Source organism: Mytilus galloprovincialis, chromosome 4, assembly GCF_965363235.1.
Source record: "Mytilus galloprovincialis chromosome 4, xbMytGall1.hap1.1, whole genome shotgun sequence".
Lineage (NCBI taxonomy): Eukaryota > Metazoa > Mollusca > Bivalvia > Mytilida > Mytilidae > Mytilus > Mytilus galloprovincialis.
This window is the reverse complement of record NC_134841.1, coordinates 69346811-69364164: the sequence shown is the minus strand read 5'-3', so window position 1 is coordinate 69364164 and position 17354 is coordinate 69346811. Positions and strand designations below refer to the sequence as shown.

At 31.8% G+C, this 17354-nt stretch overlaps 1 protein-coding gene across 1 annotated transcript in view; it reads left to right on the top strand.

The window, feature by feature from the left end:
• Positions 1–247: 247 nt before the first annotated feature.
• LOC143072820 (synaptic vesicular amine transporter-like) overlaps positions 248–17354 on the top strand; it is a 42694-nt gene continuing 25587 nt past the window's right edge. Inside the window, exon 1 of the mRNA XM_076247924.1 lies at positions 248–403. The gene's annotated coding sequence lies outside the window, so the exon portion shown is untranslated. The remainder of the gene's footprint in view (positions 404–17354) is intronic.

Genomic DNA, 17354 nt, shown 5'->3' with positions numbered 1-17354 from the left:
CTATTTGCTCTCTTTTCAAGTTTTGCTGTAATGATACTAGCAGAAATGGGTTTGAGATTTAAACTCTATTCTTATAATGAATAGCCATTACTGAAATCAAATCAAAACATCTATTGACAAGAAGGACAAACTTAATGCATTTATTAATAGGGAAGCATCGACCGCCATTTAACGTATACGGTCCAGCGTTTCTCATTGGTGTTAGGCGTTAGTACGTAATGAAGCCGAATTCCTATAAATATTGATGTTACGTTCAAAAACCAATTTCTGACTGTTAATGATTAAAACAACTTTAGAACATGCTTGCTACATCGTTCATAATGGGAAAATAATTGGAATTTCTAAAATATTTTAAAAACTTATCGTTAGTAGATAGTGTATGTGATAAGCGCAACTATTAAAAGTGAGTAAAACTATTTAGAATATTTTAATATGTCGTACTTATCATATCTTGAATTTGTTCTTATCATCTCTATGATTTTTGATTTTTAATCAATACTATAAAAGGAACATGCTTCATAATTTAAATCATAACTTCTCTTATTTTTCATTTTATTCAGTGCTAAAAGAACATTCTTCATAATTTTAATAATCGATAATTTTTTATTTGATTTTTTTTTATTACTTGCAGACATTCATTTAAAGTTAGGCCAAAAATAACTCTATTTGATTTAAATCACGTGTTTCTAAAAAAAATATATTTCATATATATATATGCATCTAAAGTGTAATGCAAACAAAACAAAATTAGAAATGTCATGTTTTTAAAATCGAAACAAATCTATAAATTGAAGGATTACACTTGTTTCAAAATCTGTGCAAATATGACAAGAGTTATTCTGGAAATGGTCATAAAAAGCAAACAAACGCTTTAAACCGTACTTCCTGTCAGTTTATGTGTTGCTTAAGTTTCGGAATGATGCAATACATTCAGAACAAACGTCAGTACTTAAAAAAAAGACGAGGACATTTTTTATAAAAGACGTATTCAGGTAAATCGATCCGTTTTACCTATCTTTGTGTATAAACGAAAAAAAACCATAGTATTTGGTTCTATGAAGCATCTTTTTACTGTTTTTTTTTCGAAAGAGTATTTTAATTACAGCTTCTATCATTAATTTAAAATTGTTGATATCTTTTTACTTAAACTTCGTTTTATTTTCCACTTTGTGTTTGTGATACGTACATGCAATGCTTACAACTCAATGTAAGTTATTGACATTAACATCATTATTAATTAACGCTGAATAGACAGAGTTTTCGGAGTTTAATATGATTAAAACGAGTAACGAATAGGGAATAGGGAATAGGTAACGAATAGGTAACGAATAGGGAATAGGGAATAAGTAACCAACTTGACGTCCATTTAAAACGACGGGTTTTACTGTTTGAATAGGAACAGGTTTTGGCCATGGTGTCATCAGTAATCTTCGACTAATAAGTCAGCAACCATTTGATTTTCTGGGGGGGGGGGGGGGGGGGCTATGGTTTTTTTTGGAAAAAAAATATTGTTTCCAGTTTTTGGAGAAAAAAATAATTTGTTTTTGATACTAAGAAAAAAAAAATGTTTGTTTCACCCTCAGCTGCCACTATATGTAATGCTAAAATTGAAAGAAAAAAATTGTTTTCGACTTGTCGCGAAAAAAATAGATTGTCCAGAAAAAAAAACCATAGCCCCCCCGAAAATCAAATGGTTGCTGCCTAACGTTTGAATGCCCTCTTGCTATACTACGCCTCTTTTTTGTTTACATATAGGCAACTGAGGTCACGACTGAATTTTGGTAGGATTCATAGAGCTTAATTTTTCATTTTCTGTGCAGTGTTTGATGGATCGTATGACTTTAATATATATTCTCATTACGACATTTTCTGTCGTTCATTTTGGTTTTGTATTGCCTGTTGCCCTGTTTGTGTTTTTATTGCACATGCTGTGTCCGTTAACGTTGTATTTTAATACTCATCTTAGATATTTTGTTGTGAGTGGATTCTCTTTGTTTGATTAGAATAAGCACATGGATCCAAGGTCAACGTAACCTTTAGAATATCATATCCGATTATTTTTTTAAATCTTATTATCTATGGAGAGAGAAAAAAACGAACAAATACCACTAGCAAGTTCTTGCTTTATTTGTTTATTCTTACCTTTTTCGTTTTTTGTTTGTTTATTTAACTTTATTTTTCAACTTTTGAGGCATACTTTCATTTTGCTTCTTTGTAAATATGTTATTAAAGTAGTAACTTCATTTAAAGATCAAGGTTTGGAAGGTTTGGAAGGTCATGGCGCCATTTCATGACACAACTTAATGAAAGCAGCTTAAGATTTGCTTATCATTAAGGTTTAAGGCTATCCCAATAATTTCTGGAAGCTTACAGGTAACTTTCTCCTCAAATATGATATTTCTGCTTTTAATACGCTATTATCCGAATCATTCAAGATCATTCCTGGCACCCAATATTTATCAAATTAAACTCTAAAATTCCAATGGAATATGACACATTTTTAACAGCATTTATATATTTTAACTGCCATTTATCTAAAAAGGTATATCGATTTATACCACTTTTAGGTTTAAAAGAACTATTCGCAACTCCAAGGTAAAACAGTGTAATATAAAGCGTTACTAAATTTTAAAATCTAAAAATAATATATAATATAAAAATAAAAATTGTCTTCAATTTTCTTTTTTTCACTAAATGAAAGATCAATTTAACATTGAATGTAGGCGGCCTAAACAAAAGCTTCCATCTGTTATTTTTTCTATTCAGAATCTATGGTTAGATAAATATTTTTTTGGTCTATGGGTAAGCTAAAATTGCGGGGGCGTTTACTATATGGTTATGTGGGAAAATATATGAACACCTACGCTTAATCGATATGCAAATAATGTGTTTCATATACACAATAAGTCCAACTAATTAATCAATTTATTCAATTAAATTGAATTTCCGAATAAAAGGCGTAAATTTGAGGCATCACCTTAATTTATTTATTTTAATAAAACAACTTAAAGAACAATTTGTCTTCCATTTGTCTCCGAGTTTGACTTATATGTTTCGAGATACATTACTAAAAATGTACCTGCTTAACCATAATAATTTTGATTTATATAAACCCAAAGTATTGGACAAAAAAACCTACGACCTATTTGCTCTTATCCTGACTTCATGTTTGCATTTTCAAAGATAAAAGATTTTGGCTCAAACGTTCACACTTCTAAATGTACACAGTCATTTATGGTTGCATGCAAGTTTTATATGAAACTTTTGATATTGGTTAATTATAAGATTTTTGTTGTTGCTTCAAGTGATTTTCTTTCATGGAAAAATCTGATAAACACAAATACTCAATACCATACAAACTCTTATGTCCGTTGACAAAAAAGGTTGTTCTTTATCTTTCTATTGTATGTTCTTACCCATCAAATTATTTCATCACTAGACTTCTCCAACATTAATTTTGGTCTGTAATTACGATTACTCAGTGAATTATTTTGGCAAGTGGTATATATTAAAGTTGAAATTTTGATGTTAGTCATAATTTTTGTTGAAGTCATTTCATAACCTAATTGGATTTAACTCTTTGCCTAACTCTTCGTTGTGATTCCACTACACCGAATTCAGAAAAAAAATTGTGTTGAAATGTACATTTACCAATTATTTGCACGATTTTGTTTCGTTTATTTTAAAATTAAGGCTCCCCCACTGATTCAGAATCTTTGTTTCCGAGTGTAGTACTACCCTGATGGAAATTATCACAGGAACTCGTGACGAAGACAGCGAAGTCTGCATATTGCGGTTTTATCCTCTCTTTACTGGACTGTGCTACGACTAATAGTTCAGAGCATTCCTTCCACCAAATTTGTTCATGGTACTGTCATTTTCTAGATAAAATATTTTTAATAAGGAATTTCATTTAAATATATAACAATTAAACTAAGATTGCAATTTCTTATGGCAAAGCTAACTAAAACTTAGACAAACTTAGCTATTTTTAAGTCACGTTTTGGATTTAATGCTTCTGATTATTTATGTATTTTATAGTAACTTCATCCTATGCTTTTACCATGATCATTTGTATTTCCTTGCGTTTAAAGATTGAGGAAGCTAGATACTTAAATTCATTTACTATAGATTTTGCTTAAATATTCCGGAAACAGTGTCTAAATGTATTTACATTTTAATTTTATTAAAACAAAGTAGGTCACCATAATTGTTTTCAAGAAGAACGGGTTTCTGAGTACAATTTTATCATTCATTTATAACCCAAATCATATTTGGTGATCTTAACAAAGTGTAATCAATTTGTTTTAAACAAAAGAGACGATTTCAACTTCTAAATTTGTCAAGCTTCCGTTTTTTATGTAGTTTTATTCCAGAAGAATCTACATATTCAGAATATATTATACAGTTGGAGCGGTTTTTCTAAGATAGCGCTTCTTATCATAATAACCTCAATAGAGTGCTGCCTCCTACACACATCTAAACTATGAAACCAGTGCTTAATGTACGCAAAGATGAAGTCTTCTCTTCTTAATTTTGACTGATTTCGTCAGTACCGATATGTTTCATCATCATTAATGGATGGGCTAAATATGACACTATAGAACCCTTTCTAAGCAGATTAAAAACAAAAACAAGGGAAACTAAACCACACGATAATAACATAAACTATATGAAGCTACCAACGGAATGACCACTAACTTAAACATGGAAATAAATAAATGGACTACAACATGGAAAGAAGGGTAAAAAAAGTGCTCGCTACTACAAGAAGCTAGCTATTGTTTTAATTGGTCATTCATTTACCTCTCAAAAAAACACAAGTATAAGAAACAACAACTGGTTTCGTGAAGTCTTGAAATGGGCAGTATTTGTGAAAGGCTAGCAACTGTTTGACTCTATTTTTCATTTATTGTCACTTTCTCTGTTGTCTCTTTTTTTTACAGTCTTTTGCTTTTCACGCCACTTTCAGTTATAATTTTCCCAACAATATTTATTAGACCACAAATCGATAAATTAACATGTTAACTATCCAATTTTTGATAGGAATATCACCACATAAAGTAACAAATAACGAATAAATATATATTAACAAACAGACGAGAACGAGAACACATTTTCCGTTGAAAATTGTCAGTCACCATCTAATAGCAATAATAAATCAGTTGTTCGAAATATATGTCATAGAGTGTTTTTTTTATTGTTTTATTCAGTGTTTGTTGACTTTTGGTTGTTTGGTTGTTTCTATTATCAGGATTTTTAATCTATTAATGGCGTTTTTGAAATCAAAACATAATATCAAAATTAAAGTTCTACTGTTTTCAGAGTTAAAAATGAAGAAAATTATTGCAACAAACCTGTAGATTCTTTGTGACTAGTACTGTGGATCTCTGTAACTGCCCTAGGCCAAGTATCAATGATTTTGGTGATTTTTGGGGTCCTAAATAATGCTCTTCAAGTTTGTACTGGTTTGGCTTTATAAATATTTTGATCTGAGCGTCACTGATGAGTCTTATGTAGACCAAACGCGCGTCTGGCGTTTTAAGTTATAATCCTGACCAGTACCTTTGATAACTATGTACATTGTTACCCTTCGTGATATAACCCTAAAATACATGTCAGTCATGTGTTGTTAATTTTGAACCATTACAAATACTCGATATGTGCTTTTCGTTTGGTACATATGTACATGTGTATATGCGATATCAGTTATTTGTCCCGTATTCGCTATGTTAGCATTGTATCGTACCATAACCATTCGTCAATACAACATTTGATGCTATGTTATATTTATCAATTAAGTACTCTTTTTGCCGAAACAAATAACTTTTTTGTATCCCATTTTCCCTCCTCAGCAATATAAATTCATGAGAACCACAGCTGTCGCAATTACTGGCATACAAAAATCATGCCTATAATATGCTTTGAGGTGTTACCATTATCATGCAATCAATATTTCTATTGATATCTTTGTCTCAATCTAGACTAAGTATTCCATCTTGTTTAAAATCATAAACTGTTGACAGGTTCAATAATCAACCACTTCTAGTTGAAGGATGGCTGCAAATTATTTTTACATTTGATATCCTTAACTGTTTTATACAATCTGCGACACCCATTAGTTATAACAATGCATGTTTTAACTGACTTAAACATCAGAGTCTCATATTTCTGTCATCAGCGCAAAATGCAGACAGGTTTTTGTAGAACACTTTAAAATTTAATATAAAACTGTTAAAAGTACATTTTGAAAACCAGTAATTAGAACTTAATCACAGCAAAAAAAAAAAAGAAATACAAAAGAACAAAACATCAAAGTGAAAGGACAGTTTTAAACAAATAAACAATTTAAATCAATTGGAATGCTCCAAATACAACAGAACATAGTTTTAAATTGAACAACACAAGTCTTCAAATCATTAAACGTCTGACTTTAATATTTTCATTGAAACCTGCAAAAGTGCATAGTTTCTGCTATCTGCTCTTTTCGCTTCAAAATTCCACCTAAAGTACGTAGTTCCTCTCAGAACATAGTAGACCTGTTCGCGAATATTCTAGCAAAATATAATGTTCCTACATGTCGTTTTTTTTTTAACAAAGAAGCCTTTGCTAGATTCGTCGTAATGATATTACTAAAAGCAAAAAAAAAAAAGATGTGTGATTGCCAATGAGACAATTTTTAACAAGAGACCAAATGAAACAGAAATTAACAACTATAGGTCACCTTACGATCTTCAACAATGAGCTAAGCCCATACCGCATAGTGAGCTATAAAAGGCCCTGAAATGACAAAGAAAAACAATTCAAACTAGAAAACTAACTTCATAGTACAAAGTATGAACGAAAAGCAAATATGGAACACAGCAACATGTATTAAACAAATGGGGTACATAAATGTGGTATGCCTGGGATTTACCATTCTCACTTGATAAAAAGATGCATTTAAACACTCATCAACTGGAGACTTGCCTGTGGCGCTGGAATAAAAAAAAATTGAAAGCCAAATCAAATACAAAGTTGAAGAGCATTGACTAGAATAACCTATAATCTTTATTTATATTTCAGTACATAAGTTGGAAAAACTATAATTCATTTATATCCTGGTGAAAAGTATTACGTCGTAATGACGTTAACTGGATCACTTCACTTAAAAACTCAAAGCTATAAAACCATTATCGTGTAATTTCATACTTTCTTGATCAAACCGCAATGGTTATTTAAACATCAGATTTAAGCACTCAAGAGTGCTATCGCTAAATGCTGTAGATGTTTCAGTTCACTGTGTTTGTTTTTCTTGTGTAAGTTTTGTTCGAAGGACGTAGAAACTAACATTTTCCATCATTATTCATACTTTTTAATGCAACTTCGTTTTGGTACGACAGCAATCTGCACCACAAAACATTATTCGACCATTTGTTACTCGCTATCAGAAATTGAAATCGATTGTAACACAAGAAGAATTTGTTCGTTATGTAAACAATTCCAGTGCCCTAATCCTCTTTGATGAGATATGGAAATAGGAGATATGTATAGGCAATATTAATACAAGGCTTTTCTAACGTACTTATATGCATAAATATGCATACGGTGTCTCGAAATATTACTTTATATGCGTAGAGGGCTAAATTGGTTAGGTTTTGTTTCGGAATATTATCAATACTTTTATATTAAGAGCTAGAGATGGCGAGTGGTCGTGTTAGTTTGATGACTTTCATTCTGTCATGTCAGCGATTCTTGATGTTGAATGTAATTGAAAAGAAGAAAAAGAATTTTCCTGTAATATCTTCACAATTACGACCGAAACAAAAGTTGTCCACCATAATAGTACATACTAATAGTATAATTGCATTGTTTATACCAATACGCTAATATCGATATTCCGGCGTATTTGTTGTTTTTACAGTCAAAGTTGGCTTACACATGTGAGATCTATTTGAGATATAGTAAAACTGTGATTATAAGGGCTGACTCTTTATTCAACCCAATCATTTATTTTTAAAGTTTTTCATACATGTATAAAAAGGGGAGATGTGCATATGGCTGTTTCAATTGACTAAACAAAAGAATAATGAGGAATTTTTCACAGACAACTCATTTTATCAACACGAATTAAACAAGACCCATTATTAGATACTGAACTGGCCAAGTTCAAAAGAATTGAAACTTTCTGTATAAGATAGTTAGATAGAAACTAAAGACTGAACCGTTAGGAACACCAGAAAACAGTGTGATGCAAGTCATTAGAAACTGTCCATCTACTGTCCTTATACTATACCTACAAATATTTGTTCAATTTGAGTACTTAGGTCTGAAAAAAATAAACAAAATTACCGAACTCCAAGGTAAATTTTAAAAGGGGAGGGGTATCCATAAAAACTGACAAACGCAAACATAAACTATATCAATCCACATTACGGATTGAAAACAACAGTCATATTCCTGACTTGGTACAAGAATTTTCTGAAGAATAAAGTGGTGTCATCCATAATGTTCTACATAGGAAAATGTCTGTACCAAGTTAGGAATGTGACAGTTGTAATCCATATGTTTGATGTGTTTGAGCTTTTGATTTTGGCATATGCCTCGGAGTACGTTTTATACCGGGTTTGATAACTAGCTTAACCTCTAACTTGTATAACAGTTGATTATAGTTCTGTTATATTGACAAAAGAGACTTTGAATTTACGACAAAGTAAAGCAACGGATGCAACTGTATGACATACGAACAATGATATCTGATCCCATGAACTTTACAGGGGAATTCGGTTAACTATTGTTGAATTTATTCAATAATACCTTAGACTTTAAGTAGTTAATAGTATGTATGCTTCACGAGTTTGTTTGAGTCTATTTAAAGCATAAATAGACTATAATGTTGAATTTTTCATTGATGAAGTTTAGAATGACGTCATTACTTTAACATATCGAAACGAATATTCCATTCATGTTTTATATATCATCAAAATCCAGTTGATACAAATATTATACAAACAAAGTATAAAATGATCTAAATGATTTTGATACGAACAGTTTCCTGTACATTTTTATCCAATAAGACACAACAATACTCACGTGATTTATATATTTGGAACAAATTTTCGAACAGTTAAAGGTAATTTTTCTATTTCTCTGTTGTAGTAGGGATTTTTTTCTTAAAGATATAAGATTAAAGGCAAACTTTGTCGTTATACTATGAATGCATCAGAATTGAGTATTTTGGTATAGTTCTCGCTTTTAACAGATTTTTATCTTTCAAGGCCGAATTAGCTATTCATAATCGGCATTAATTTGACCAATGGACGATACGGCAAGTTTTACATGCAAGGTAGAATTATGCTTATCCTTTCGGACTACTTATATCGACATCTGTTAGAGGTTGTGATTAGAGTTCGGTTTTCTCACAAAGTTAGTTTTTTTTAATGTGAAGCTGTTTGTTTTTGATAGCTCATCAACTGTTTCGGTTGTTATAGAATCATATTCAAAACAGTGTGGCTGTGGCCATTGATTGACGACCTAAATTATCCCTTTGACTGGGACAGATTATGTGAACTTTTATCTGTAACGACAACGGCTCACTATGTACTATTAAAGACACTTAAACTGTGGGGTCACCAAAGGTTCTCAAAACCTTAATAAAGTAATTCGAAAAATTAATCAGGAATCACACGATGTTTTGATTTACATCAATAATATAAATCAAAACATATAGGTTATTCCTGATTAATTTTTCGATTTTTTTTTATTAAAGGCGTTAAGAACCTTTGATGGCCCCACAGTTTAAATTCTATAATAAGTGAGTAGTGAGCAGTGATCGTTATAGACAAACGTTCACCTAATCTGTCTCAGTCAGTGGGATAATTTAGGTCGTCAATCAATATCCACAGCCACACTGTTTTGAATATGATTCTACATCCTCGGCTTTCAATATTCGGCTTTGAGCGTTCCTGGTGGAGGAAAATCCAGAAAAGCACATCGGACTCATGAATTAATTTTTGTTTTCATTTCTGCAAAACTAAAACCACTAATGTGCCTGTCATATCTTCATGTTCTTGGCTTACACCAGTGACCTTGTCAGTGTTTACTTCAAGTCCAAGCACCATACATGCTTAGTCTTTTGTGGAATTTGTTGTTGATGGTTGATTTCTTAGTCTTTATTAAATGTATTCACTACTTTTCTTGACTCATGACAAATTAGACCTTTCAATTGCATATTGTATAGAAAATAAATTATTGCTGCATGCTTAATACCTGTAGATTGTGATTTGTTTTGCAATGGTTCGTTACTCATACCTAACTATTTTAAAATTAACATCTATATAATAATTTAAAGATTTTATTCCCTTACCTTAGCAAGCCAGTCTATATTTGAATAATAATAATGTTAAAAAACTTGCGCAGGTCTGTTGCTGGCGGACTGTCAGTTCTCAGGGGGTACCATCAGCTTATTTTCTAGAGCTTTGGTCCGGATTGAATTATTTTATTTGTGAATTTTCAGTTAAAATATTTTACAATTTAACTTATACTTAAGTAGCAACTCCCTAAGGTAAATTGATCTTAATAGATGGATACTGGCTGTTTTGTTAGCCATTTTGGGGGTTTTGATGCTCCCTGTTTTGGAGTATCTGTCTTCCCCATCTTTTGATTTGTAAGCGTACTTGATGGAACATGCAAAACTGGTTTAAAATGTAAGCAAAGACTAGACGATTGATAGGTATATATATATATATGTGTTGTAAGTCGTTAAGGATCTGGTATATGTGTTGTAAGTCGTTAGGGATCTGATACATGTGCTGTAAGACGTTAGGGATCTGATACATGTGCTGTAAGACGTTAGGGATCTGATCCATGTGCTGCAAGTTGTTAGGGATCAGATATATGTGCTGTAAGACGTTAGGGATCTGATCCATGTGCTGCAAGTTGTAAGGGATCTGATCCATGTGCTGCAAGTTGTAAGGGATCTGATATGTGGGCTATAAGTCGTGAGGGATGTTAAGCTTGTTATGCAAATCGATGGACATCTGATGCAAGAATTATGATGCATGCATGTACTGATATGTGATTTTAGATCAACAAAGAATTTGTGTTTGCCTTTTCTCTGCCGTGTTGACGTCAGCTGTAAAAGAATCGAACTTTTCATTCAGGATTTTTTTTTCTCAATCTGAGAAAGCCGTTAATCGGTAACTATCATTTAACTTTTAACAATACATTATGCCATGTTTATTTGTATGGGATATTTAGATGTGAACTAACGATATCTTTCATTTTGATAAATCAAACCAATTGTTTATTGAGCATGACTTAAATCAGAGCTGAGAAAATGAGAATAGCAGATACCAAAAAATTAATAACATTAGAAAAATAACCAGAGACCAGAAATGCAATAACCACTACAAGATCATTACTCTTTATTTAAGGAATATCAGATCTATTAAATTCAAAGAACTGTGTAAATAGGACTCCAAATAAACAAAACAGTTGTAGATTTATCAGCACTTCAGCTATATTATTTTTACTGAAGATAGCTTAGAGAGTGTACGTGTTGTAAGAAACGATATGGAGCTCATAGAAACATTGGACATGTTTTATAACTGAGAATAAAATCCACTCCTTTTTTAAACGCAGAAAATTAAAACTATCAACACAGTAAACATGATACTAGTAGATGACAAAACAGACTTTGGATCGGCTTGTGGAAGAAGTTATCGTTGAAATATTTTTGTTATGGCAAGCAAATTTAAACAAATAATTTTGTCCTTTATTTATTGAAGCAGAATTTGAAAGCTCAATATATAATTTCGTTATGTTTGAACTATTGATTGTTTTGGTAGAGCGGGGTACTACTATAACCCAATATTTGAGTGAGGGTCAGGTCCTCCGTTATGCATTGCCAGTGTTAGGCGAAATCAAAATATATGTGTGGTTTCAGTTACTCTATCTATCCTTATTTTAAATCTTAATAATAGCATATACTAAAGCCCAAGTCCCATTAGACCACGATTGAAACACGCTCACCGCGATCTAAAATATATTCAGATCGTGGTGAGGTCGCGGTATGAGCGGCTGGAAATGTAAATTTCCGTTGCTTTCACGATGCTACTACGTCCTCATAACGTTTTTACAGCGATCCCACTACGATTATACCACGTTCTCATCGCGCTTGTTCTGCGACCTCACTACGCTTATCAAGATCTTTCTACGCTCATCACGTTCTCACTACGACCATACCACGAGTTATCCGATTGCAACACGATCTTGCAACGCTTCTACTGCGATTATAGCACGTTCTTACCACGATTAAACTACGCTCATACCGCGATCTTACTACGTTCTCAGCAGTCATCAACATCGTGTTCCATATCAATACAGTTCCATTCTTTCTATTTCTGATTAATACGTAGATTTCGCGGAAACAATTATACAGTCATGCCACTAAAATCTATTATAACACGTTGGCTTGATAGTAGGGGTTGGTGTAGAGGCAAAGGGAGCTCTGATAGTAACGAATCCTGATCAAGCAGAGATGTCGGACCAACCAATCCAACCCAAATTACAACCTATTGCTGGTCCATAAAGCTCAAATGACGACATTTTAGTGAACGATATATATATAGCAGAGATGACACATATGTGTCAATAGATATAGGAATAAGTGGTATGAGTGCTAATGAGACAACTCTCCATAGAAGTAACAATTTATAAAAATAAACCATTATAGGCCAAGGTACCGGCTTCAACACGGAGCCTTGGCTCACACCGAACAGCAAGCTATAAAGGGCCCAAAAATTACTTACGTAAAACAAATCAAGCGAGAAAACCAACGGTCCAATCTATATAAAAACGAGAAGCATGGTTGAGCTGTTAGAGAAAATTGACAAGAAGTCATACAGACAAACAAAACCTGGAGAGATTTAATATATTTTATGTGAAAATGACAATGAGAATGTTTGTCGCAGTATGAACGTAGTCAGGTCGTAAGAAGAGCGTGATGAGGACGGCAAGGTCGTGCAGGAATCGTACTATTGCATTTTTAAACAGATAGTAATGCGATCGTTGCCTAGTGGGACTGCGGTATAAAGATTTTTTGGGGATTATTCATTAAGCACTGTTAAAGCCAGAATGTTGCTCCCAAAGACTCAATGTAAAAAAAAAAACCCACATAGAATAAAAAATCCCTACCTAGCTACCCTAACTTGCTTTAAGATGTAACTGGAACCACACATACTATTTTGTTATGCCTAATAAAACATTTGTTTGAGTGAAAGCTAAAATGAGTTAAGATATGAAAACTAAAATAAAGTCAGAGTAATTTTTGTTAAACCACTTATTATTTGTACCTATGCGATTAAATTCAATTCAATGTTTTATTACAATTTCATCTCGCGACAAGTACAATTAACCCCGTTTTATACATTGTAAAACAACACTAAATAAAATGAGAGCCATTCTATACAGAATTATAATATACTATTAAAATGTATAGATATAAGACACTTAACATTATGAAATAAAATACTATTTACCATATATAAAATCTCAACGCCTTTTTAAAATCAATTGACTGGTTTTGGGACACACACGTATCATTTTTATTTGCATAATACTAATTTATTTTATTAAAGTGTCACATACTTGTCTACAGATTTTTATACAGATTATATAATATTTTATTATTGTGCAATGTCATTGCACAATAATAAATAAAACAAAGTTCCAGCCTAGATAGGCTTATGAGACACCATATATACAAATATATACTATTTAACAAATACAAGTTATAAATGTCAAAAATGTTTAAAATTATCCGAATTTTCACATAATAAAACAATAAAAAAAATTAAATAAAACCATAACTTAAAATAGAAATGAATCAATTAAGTATGACGTAAAATATAAATAATATGTGATAAAAAAAATATTTTAAAGGGGTTATACATGTATAAAAAGAATAAAACGAAATAATCGTGTTTTGTTTTTAAAAAGTAAATAAATAAAACATGAATAAAATCAATTTAAAATAAATAAGTTACATTTTAGAATAAAAACACTAACTTTTGGTTATCATCTAAAGTATTAAAATTTTCATTAAAAGTTTCAGCAACATAATATAAATGGTTTCTAAAATCGTCATAAAGAGGACATCTCAATAAAACATGCGCTTCATCTTCAATAAAAACGTCACATATATGTCACACTCCGTTTTCTAAAACAACATTTTCATATCTCCTTGTTTCAATCCTTAGGGGAGCAACAACACATCTAAATTCGACAAAAGCACTTCTGTGACTGAAGGGTAAAGCTACTTTGCAGTATTACTCCGGTTCAATTGTTTTTCTTTAAACAATAAGTTCGTTCGTAGCTTATTGCCACCTCTACCCAATATAGATTTATCAGAATGTAAAACAGCATACCAATTATCGACATGCATATGTGTGCAGAGGTTTTAAAGAATAAAATTGTCTGGTCTTGTATTTTTCTAAATCTTTTAAGGAATTGCTTTATAAACTTCGTTAATAAATTCTGGTCATTTTAAAATTGTATGAGTCAAGGTAAATATGGGGTGTAAAAGAAAATAAAACTGAAATGTTCTGTAGACCAAATAAAAATGAACTGGAAAAAACGTTTTAGATCGGGAAATCTCTTTGCTCTCTGAGTCTTTTTTTGTAAAATTAGATTTAGAAAAAAAAAGATAAACGTCCAAGTCATCATGACATAGTATTGACGGACACCTTACGGTAAATGTATTTTGCAAAACAGCTGACATGACGTTATCGTATATTCGCTAGTTGACTTGCCACGAGTCGTCCTATCTAATGTTTAATTTATCTGATTTGATTTAAAATCAGTAGAGAAATAAAATTTCCATAATAAAGACATTATTCTGAATCGAAAACACAATCCATGAATATTGGCTGGCGGGATCTTGGAGAAAATAATCTCTAATCAAACACGAGACCATCTTTATCTTGAAGCAAATTGCTTCCAAAACGGGATTGAATTATTTATCCATGTGTATTTTATAAATGACAATAGAGAACGGTATTGTCATTTACTCTTCCGGTAATTAATTAATTCATTATGAACAAGCACTCCTGCTCTTCTTCTGAAATGAACATCTCTAAGAGACTGAAGTTTTCTGTCAACACATTGATCACTCCATTACTGCTGCATTGTCCTTTTATATTTATAATCTCTAAACAAATTGTTGAAGGAAGTCGTCAGGCGGAAATAAGAGTATTCTGGAGAAGATATTTGACAAATTATGTATAGTAATCCAATGCACTTTGGTTGACATTTGTAGAAATAGAAAAAAAATATCCTGTTTAAATTTGATAATCCATATATAAGGATTTGGCGATTTATCAGTACAAAAGATGCTTTGAAATGTCTTTATGACTGAAATCGTTCTAGTGGGAGCATGACGACATTCACTTTCGATAGATTTGCATTGATTTAAAAAAAAGTTTGTCTTACAAAGCTATGGAACCAAACTTCCTGCAAAGTTTTTTGACTTAAGAGGTTTTATTTTTTCTAACATGTTTTGATTTTGTAAAACTATTGGTTCTATTGATCCTTACTGATATTTACTCCCGAGAAGCACCCCAAAAACAGAGCAGATTCAGTGTCGTTTTCTTTTATATATGTACACATGTAGGACTCGGAACCGCGATGGTAAACCGAACCGCGTTAGTCACGCTAAAGTGCGATGGTTCAAACTAAAGTGCGTTGGTTAACACGCTGAAGTGCGATGGCGACATTGTGACGCTAACTTGTACGCTCAAGTGCGATGGTCTAAATTTGACGTCTATAGTACTAACTAACAGGACACATCAAATTTTGTCAAATACACTATTAACTTGTATTTGGCCATATCATAGTGAAGAAATTGCCCACAACACTCATGTATCTATTTATCTGATATCATAACAGTTTTTAAGAAATAAAAACCATTAAGTACATTTATACTTGACTCATATATAGTGAGACGTGATTCTTTTTCTGTAAAAAAAAACACCCTTGAGAATTAGATGCTTCTCTTCTGAGCATCAGAAATTGAGAAGTACACCAAGTTTGGACCATTCGGGTTTATTTTTGCCTAATCAATTGCAGAAGATGAATACTGTATATACAATGTACGCACAATAGAATTATTAAGATTGCGTGTTTTCTTACAAAGCAGGTTTCATCTCAAGACTTAACAATCATAGCTACTTGATATCTCGAAAACATTGCTGATAATTGATTTTGATTTTATTATTATGTTGTCCACATAAAATTATGTGATGCATACTTGAAGAGAAGTAAAAATTAATACTACTATCAATACATTTTATTTGAAAAACGTCCAAACGCAATGCAACCCCATCGCACTTCAGCGAAAGGACCATCGCACTTCTGCGTAGACCATCGCACTTCAGCGTCCTCATCGCACCTCCGAGTCCTACATATACAAAACTGAAAACTGTTGCATCATTATATTTGACATTGCCTTAATATGTTTTTCTATTTTGAAACCATAAAAACTTTCATATAAAAAACACGAATCAAAAGAATTTCGGTATAGAATCCATAAACATGAAGATATTTGCAGTTATTGTTGCACGTAGAAAACGATCATAAAACAGCAATACATATTAATTAAGCAAAGATTGGATGGTTGTTCGTTTTCTTCTTTTTTTATATGCGTCGTTTTAATTGAAATAATTGATCTGATGCAGAATTGCTGTTAATAGGGTTACAAACAATAGTCTGCTATTATTAAAAGTATATCGATATATGATGTAAATTTACATTTTTATGAGGTTATTAGATAAAATTTTGCTCGTGTTAATATAAACATATTGTCTACCAATGTCCATTTACTGACTAACACAATGCAGTAGATAACAGTTTTATTATGCAATTTCTAATATTTCCTTTTATTCAAACAAATAAAAAAAACTATAGATATTTGACCGTTTTTGTTTTCACCACTCATTTATTCATGTGTTGATTTAATGAATTAAATCACTGATAGTTGTAACAATCAGCGGCAAACAAGATCTCTATTGTTAGTGTAAATTGACAGGACAAATTTGTAAACAAAACCAATAAAATCAATTGAAAGCTTTGGTGTTCTGATTTGATGGCTGATAGTAATGACTTCGAGTATTCTGTAAAGATCTCATTTTGTTTGTCATGAAATGATTCCTAGACCGTAAAAACAATACAAACTGAGTGTCTGTCTGGGTATAGTAAACAGATTGGTCGACCGAAACAAAGTTTACAGAGCGCACTTGTAAACCTATAAAGCGTTCATGGTATTATTGCTAAAATGCATTTGAACATAACATAAAAGGAAAAGTTAACTTAGTATG